The sequence below is a fragment of the Euprymna scolopes genome, chromosome 28 (assembly GCF_053919585.1).
Source record: "Euprymna scolopes isolate OS-2025 chromosome 28, ASM5391958v1, whole genome shotgun sequence".
In the NCBI taxonomy this organism is placed as follows: domain Eukaryota; kingdom Metazoa; phylum Mollusca; class Cephalopoda; order Sepiida; family Sepiolidae; genus Euprymna; species Euprymna scolopes.
The window spans coordinates 25,122,366-25,129,433 of record NC_136509.1 but is presented as its reverse complement, the minus strand read 5'-3'; the positions used below and the strand labels follow the sequence as shown (position 1 = coordinate 25,129,433).

The 7,068-nt window shown below is 37.6% G+C and overlaps 1 non-coding gene across 1 annotated transcript; it reads right to left on the bottom strand.

Moving 5' to 3' along the window:
• Positions 1–624: 624 nt before the first annotated feature.
• On the bottom strand, positions 625–697 carry Trnar-acg (transfer RNA arginine (anticodon ACG)). The gene has a single exon. It is a non-coding gene; the product is annotated as a tRNA-Arg (tRNA).
• Between the last annotated feature and the right edge of the window lie 6,371 nt (positions 698–7,068).

The following is a 7,068-nucleotide window of genomic DNA, read 5'->3' as shown; positions in this document are numbered from 1 at the left end:
ATAAAACGACTCAAATCGGATACTCGAGAGAAACAAAAGACTCTACACATACTGTATATATTGGGCTCTGGGTGCATGTGTGACACCATCGCAAGAAACAATTTACCAAGACAGTGGTTCCCAACCACCGTGTCATAGCACATTGGTGTACCGCGCAATGATTACTGGGCTGCTATGGAAGCGTTATAGGTGGAAGTTACGTATTGTCGTCGATGGAAAACCGCTTTCATGTTATTATAAATCGATTTGTTTGCATTAATATATAACAACTAACACATTATTTACGTGATATTGAGAATAAAATAGCCAAGAGATGAAATAAAATGTATAATAAATCATTTGATTAAAATTTTAGATATTTCAAATTTTCCACAAGAATAAACATTAGTAAGCATTGTTAAATATTTATTTATATACTAGTGGCTGCGCCGCGTCGGCAGACATAACACCGAGTCAGACACAAAATCGAGTACACTCAACATCATCTTACCATCAACGTTTACCCTGTGAACTACGAGTATAAGAAATTCCCATATGCACAAAACAAAATCACTAAAAAACAAAAATACCCTAAGGGTAAGGATAATGAGTAAACGTTAGATAAAATGATGGTTAAAATTATTACGAACTTGCCAGGATTCGAACCTGGAATCTTCTGATCCGTAGTCAGACGCGTTATCCATTGCGTCACAAGTCCTCTCCATATGCCGAAAGATGTCACCGCGATTGTATATAGAAAGTGCTAAATTCCATTGACATGGACAGGTAACATTTTCGACAGTACACGAAACGGCCCCCAAAACCCTTATTTCGGGCTTTTTGTGTGGCTTGGCGTTGTTCGTTACGAATGATATATAGATAAGGACAATCTAGGGACTCACACCTTTCAGGGAAAAAAAAGAATTTTTCAATTCGGTGCATCCGTTCGAAAGTTTTATTGGTATATATACACTTACATGAATAAATAAGCATTTAGAATTTTATTAATAGTATAGATTTTTTTTATATGTGTGTGATAGCTGTACCCCGAAAATTTAAAGAGCTCAATAGTGTGCTACCATGTAAAAAAAAAAAAAAAAAAACAGCGTGGAAACTACTGCTCTAAGCGCTAACGTCCACATTTATGCCGTGTTTGTCAGTTGCCATCATCTCATCTCGATCTCCTTTCTCTCTCTCTCTCTCTCTCTCTCTCTCTCTCTCTCTCTCTCTCTCTCTATCTATCTATCTCTCTCTCTCTCTCTCTCTCTCTCTCTCTCTCTCTCTCTCTCTCTCTCTCTCTCTCTATCTATCTATCTATCGCATATGTGCGTCTGAAACAGCATTAACCCTATTTGGTTTCAACCGACTTCTTCTGTAGGGAGAAGTTCCATAGGAATATGAAATTTACAAACGGTACCCAGTTGCATGTATATCGATACTGTTAGGGTAAATGACGACGTTAGGTTTTTGCAACTCTTGCAGGGAAGTGTCGATGTCCTCCTACATACAGCGTCTGGAATTCTCAAATTGGTCACCCATTTTAGTAATGATCAGGCTCATCGTTGCTCAACTTCGGTGACCTGACGGGAACCTGTGTGTCAACGTGATTATGCTGTATATGATAAGCCACTATCTCTTTAACATATGTCCAAAACTACCACATTTTTAATACGAATATATACATAGTCTCATCTATGTGTGTGTCTGTGTGTGCTATACTAATCTGTAACAGTTCAATAACGTTTGTATAATTAACATGACAAACAGTCAATAAAACCATAACGATGTGTGTATGTTGTTGACGTGTATGTATACACTAAACAGATCCAATAAATATAACAGTTCTATAAAACATTCGTCCTGGATATGACCTTAAACTATATCCGATAGTGAAGCCCCAGCTTGCGGGCTTTGGGGAGTGTTGAACCACCCCTTAATTGCCATTGCTCTCAGGTCCACTCTGACCCAGAGTAGTAGTACCTGTTAGAGTCCCAACTATGGGTTAAATAGAAACTGACTTGAAAAAAAATATATATATTCTGTTAAAAAAATTTCTTCAAAATCACTGGATTCGGCATTAGATAAGCTGAAAAAGTTGATATGCCGTAAAACAAAAACAATCAACCAAATCTGTAAAACATAAATGTACAATGGCCGTTTGGTAACAGACTACGAACCTCGGTTTAATACTAGCCCCATGGCCTTGTGGGCGCTGAAATAAAGCCCTCCATGTAATATTAACACTAGGCAACTTCTTTTATTTTGACTGTTACTTTTATTACCGTTCCCGCAGTGTTCATAGTTTTGTTTTTGCTTTTTTTTGTTGTTTTTTTTTTTTACATCCAAACCGTAAACGTCCCCGAAGCTTCCAGGACAAAAGATGGCAACTCGCTCAGCGAGTTGCGTGGTCTATGCGAAAACTAAACTCACGGTCTAGAATTATCTCTAGATATGAAAAAGCATTGTTTCTCTTACACAATCAGTTACGTAAAAAGGTCAATCCTTTGTTATCGTTAAACTATTTTTGTACTATAAGCATTTAACTCTTGATTGAAAATATCCCAAGCTGGCTTTAAAACTATTTGCTTTTCATTTACAATTTATTGCAAACATATTTTTAGACTTTTCATATTGTTTCAATTTATTTTACTTTAACGTTTTTACTATTTATTCCGAATGTTAATTTAATACATGTTCCAAATATTATATTATTATTTGTTCTGAATATTAATTTCGGTCTTTTGTGCTTAGTTATGAAACCCGTATGATCAAACTAGCTTCGTATCCGACTTTCTACCATCCAATCCGCCAACTGAGCCACATTGAAAACTGTCCTCAACTGTCGCAAACTGAAGACTGTCCGTAAATTATCACTAACTGTCGTAAAATTCACTACCAATCCTAAAAATGTCCGTAAACTTATCCTTGATATATGGCCCGTATGTTCGATGTTTTGTTCCCATCACCTGCCACACATTGATTAACAATCCTATTTCAGCTGGCTTCTGTGTTCTTTGGTGAACAACTTCCTCTCCATTGTCTTTTCTATTAAACTTAAACATTTGTTCAACTGTTCAACTTATTTCCTCTTCTTTTGTTATAATTTTTTCCTGTTTTAATTATTTCATAACACGTCGATAGTATGACAAACCCGAAAGGCACCCCTACGTTATGTTGCCAGCCTCTCTTTGCTTTATCTTTATTTTCGTAGCAAGTACTCGTCTGAGCTTCAATCTATGGTATCCAATTGCCAAACTTTTAGGAAAAACACTCGACCATCTACAACGACTATCAAAAATTTCTTCCATTCTTTATCTGTGCCTAAATCTAAACGCAAATTCCATGAACAAAGATTCTTTCCTAGCACTGTGCACGTGTGGATCACTGTTTCTCTGGCCTGCATCCCACATTACAGTGGTAGTCTTCAAATCCAATGTAAACAAGTTCTTGTTGGACCGTCCCCTTAAATTATCAAATTCTACTCAATTTGCACCATTAACGATTACTAAACTACCACTTTACATCGAATAACCTTTATCCTCGAGTGCTTTCGCACCTTGATAAGTGATAATTCCCTTGTAAAAAAAGGCACACACATGGAATAAATCCACCTCTTATCGGGTTTGTCTTTTGGGTAACCAGATTTTGTTTTCTTTTTGTTTATTAAAATGGTGCTAAATTACTTGAAGAAAAGGAATACCGTATACGAGGGGTGTGCAATAAGTAACGCCCCTGACCCACTTTCAGTTGTCTGATCTAGCTGAAATTTTGCGGGTTATGTGGCAAATTACAGCTCTGAACTAATTGTGGTTTCTGTTTTACATGTGTTTGAACTGAGTCAGGTGTGAAATGGAGCTTGATGAATGTCGAGCAGTGATTCGGTTTTTGTATTTGAAAGGACGCACATCACAGGAGACTTTTGATGAAATGAAAGAAACTTATGGTTATAATGGCCCATTATATGACCTTGTAAAATGCTGGCATCGTGAATTCAAACATGGCCGGAAGTCTGTGGAAACAGCTCCCATACCTGGTCGCCCCCCTTCTGCCATTGATGAGGCATCTGTCCGTCAAGTTCAGGCTACCATTTTGGAAGATCGGCGCATTACTATTCGCCAAATAGCCCAAGATGTCAAGATTAGTACAGGGTCTGTGGAAACTATCATTCATGACCATTTGCATATGCATAAGGTGTCTGCCAGATGGAGTCCCATGTTGTTCACCCTATTTCAGAAGCGAGAACGCGTCGAGTGCTCGGGGATGAATTCTGAGATGTGCCAAGAAGATGAGTCAAAGTTTTTCAAAAGACTGATTACACAGGATGAAACCTGGGTCCATCACTATGATCCAGAGACCAAAGCTCAGTCAATATAGTGGAAGCACTTGGACTCACCACCTCCTAAGAAGGCAAGGGTGCAGCCCTCTGCTGGCAAGGTCATGCTCACAGTCTTCTGGGACCAGGACGGAGTAGTGATGACAGATTTCCTGGCAAAGGGTACCACAATTACAGGAGCCTATTATGCTTCACTTTTGAGGAAATTAAGGGAAGCTATCAAAATCAAGAGGCGGGGCAAGATCAGCAAAGGTACCCTCCTCCTGCAGGACAACGCTCCAGTCCACAACTCGCATGTTGCCAGATCAGAAACACGGGCGTGTGATGAAATCCTTCCCCATCCTCGCTACTCTCCTGACCTTGCACCCTCTGACTTTCACCTCTTACCGGCCGTGAAGTTGTTTTTGAAAGGAAAGCATTTCCCAGGTGATGCAGCCTTGATTTCTGAAGTCAGGTCGTGGTTGGAGGACCAACCTGGGATGTTCTACAAAAACGGTTTCCAGAACTGCATCAAACGATGGGAGAAATGCATAACTCTAGGTGATTCCTATGTAGAGAAAGACTAATAACTGTTCCAAGTTTCGTTGCTCTACTGCTATGGGAAGTGGGTCATTGTCTTTTCTATTAAACTTAAACATTGTCAATCCATTGAATCATTATTACCTATCTCTCGTAGCAAAGACGGCATACTGAATACCATAAACGCTGTGCAGAATGGTAAGATGGGTTACGAAATGGCGGCGTCCACCTACAGCAAACCCCAGTACTAAGGATTTCTTCATGTAGAAAATTTCTTCAATTTTGGAAACCAAGCGACAGCAAAGAGGAAGACAGTGGCCAAAATGTATGTAGAGAGCCTGAAATCCACAGAATTCATCGAGAAGATGGTCTAGGCAGAGGAAGAGAGGCAAAAAGAAGCAAGTATAAGCCTGGACCTGCAGCAAAGGGACAAAGAAAGACATTAATGACCATCCCTAGTGAAGAGTCAAAATTTTCCGATGACAGGTATGAAGACTAGTAACCACTGACAAAGAAACCACTATTCAACCCTTGACGGCAGCGAGGAAAAAAAGAATGACAGCCCCAAAATTTAGCCATATAAACCGGTAATAATTAGACACGGCGACCTAGAAATAAAATGGTCGTTGAATTCGAGGTTTGTATAAAATCTGAAAGAAATCTTACTCCCATATATAAATTATAAAAATAATTGTCGATAAGGAAAGCATACTTCGCTCAAAAGAGTTTTTTTTTTCGTATTTAACGACGCAATCTATTTTTTTTTTTTTTAATTTTCATCTCAACCATCTGCGAATAACGATCAATATTCATGGTAAATTACAGATTTCACAAGACCCCCAAGAATTGGTTATCAAGCGATGCTTGTCAATCCATTGAATCATTTCGAAATTCATGACAAATTGGAATATTATTATTTCTTCAGTCCACATGAAATCATTGTCATAGACATCATTTAGACGAGTCACCAGCCATTTTCTTTCTAGGCCGCTGTGCCTATACATAACCACATAAACCTTTTCCAAGACTTTTGAGTCGGAAACATATTCTGTGAAAGAATTTCAGTGGCATCATATTGAAATTAAATGAAAAAAAATAACTTAAGGTGTACATAGCATTTTGCATGTATTTGCGTTTCATATTTTTTCATGCTCAAATATTCCAGTCATTTTTCTTCAGTCGTGGGGGTGGAAGAATTACCACGGATCACCCGACAACAAAGATGGCGAAGAGGCTAGTTAGAGGTCGTTTACATCGGATTCGTTTCCTCACTCGTCTTCTTGCATGCCTTCATGTTTTTTTTTTTTTGTTTTTTTTTGTATAAACAAGGCAAACCCACGCCTAGTGTGGTTGAGGGTGTTGCCCACTGATATTATCTTTCATCCTAGAATTGATTTAGATAATATATTTCTGGTGTATTTCTGATCCTTAGAATCAGCTGTTCTTTCCTCAACGAACTTGATATCTTCACTATTTTACATATGGCTTTTTGGCGACTAAATTGCACATGATCCCGAAAGATATCTACTTTTGGTGACATGATACCCAGTTTTTGCATAGTCATGATTAATTGGTGTGGTCTGCTTGCCGATCCCTATAATCAGCTGTTTTTCCTCGACGCACTTTATGCCTTCACTATTTTACATATGGCTTTTAGCGACTTAATTGCACATGATTTCGAAAGATATTATCTACTTTTGGTGACGTAGTACTCAGCTTTTGAAGATAGGTGTGGTTTGCTTGTCGATTCTTATAATCAGCTGTTTCTTCCTCAACGCACTTGGTATCTTCATTATTTATTTTCATAGTATATTTATTTATTCATTATTATTTTTATTTTTATTTTATTTACTATTAGTATTTTACATATGGCCTTTTGTCGACTGAATTGCAAATAATCCTGCAAGATTTTATCTACTTTTGATGACGTAGTGCCAAGTTTTTGCATCGTCCTAATTGACTTTATAACAATCTAGTTTCAACGATCATCACGCTGATATTTCTACAAGTAATTCTAAAATAACTAGGCCATCTGATTACAGTTTATCTAAAAGCAATTTTTTTTTTTTTCTTTTAAAACATAAATCTATGTCCGACTAAAACTTTGTGTATTTTGTTATCTTGAATGTTACCCTATTTGTTTTTGTTTTTTTTTTGTTTGTTTTTTGTTTGTTTTTTTGGTTTTGTTTTTTGTTTTAGTTTTTATTTTTAATTTTGTTTTTTTTTGGGGGGGGGGT